The sequence below is a fragment of the Tamandua tetradactyla genome, chromosome X, assembly GCF_023851605.1.
Source record: "Tamandua tetradactyla isolate mTamTet1 chromosome X, mTamTet1.pri, whole genome shotgun sequence".
Lineage (NCBI taxonomy): Eukaryota > Metazoa > Chordata > Mammalia > Pilosa > Myrmecophagidae > Tamandua > Tamandua tetradactyla.
In genome coordinates this window covers 3,975,515-3,976,482 of record NC_135353.1, presented here as the reverse complement: position 1 = coordinate 3,976,482, position 968 = coordinate 3,975,515, and positions in this window count along the sequence as shown.

Below are 968 nucleotides of genomic sequence, written 5' to 3'. Positions count from 1 at the left end.
TTCATATTTAAATATTGAAATATTGGGACTTTGTCATTCATGTATTATTTAGGTTTTAAATTTGGATCACAGGAATTATACTTCTGGCCAAGATGGGATAATAGGACCAAATTATACTCCTACCTGAAACAACTAAAAATTCCAGACAAAATATGTGAGAGAATTGTTTACAATTTGTTGAACATCAGGCAAATGACAGTGATCTCTGAGAGATGTAAAACAAGTGAGGTCAGCCCTACAATAACCCTAACTTACTGCCTGGAGAGAGATCGTAGACCACAAGAATGTTAGCTGTGGGTTTTTCATATATGCCTTTCATCATGTTGAGGGTGTTTTCTTCTATTCTCTAGTGTTTTAATCAAGAAAGGGTACTACATTATTTTTCAAATGCTGTTTTTGCATCAGTTGAGACGGTCATGTGTTTTTCCCTGCATTTTTTTAATATGGTGCATGACATTAATTGATTTTCTTATTCTGAGCCATTCTTGCATGCCTGGAATAAAATACACTTTGTCGTGGTGTGTGATTCTTTTAACGTGCTGTTGGATTTGATTTCCAACTATTTTGTTGAGAATTTCTGCATCTATATTGACAGAAATTAGTCTGTGATTTTCATTTTTTGTAGTGTCTTTATCTGGCTTTTGTATTAGAGTGGTTTTGGCCTCATATAATGAGTTAGTGTTTCCTCCTGTCCAGTTTCTTGGAAGGATTTGAGAAGAATTGGTATTAATTCTTCTTGGAATGGTTGGCAGGATTCACCTGTGGAGCCATCAAGTCCTGAACCTTTCTTTGATTGGAGGGTTTTGATGAATGAGTTACTCTTCTTACTTGTAATTGGTCTATTGAGATCTCCTGTATCTTCTAGACTCATTGGTCGGCTGTTCATGTGTTTCTAGGAATTTGTCCATTTCATTTAATTTCGGTCTAATTTGTTAGCATACAGTTGTTCATAGTATCCTTTTATGGTC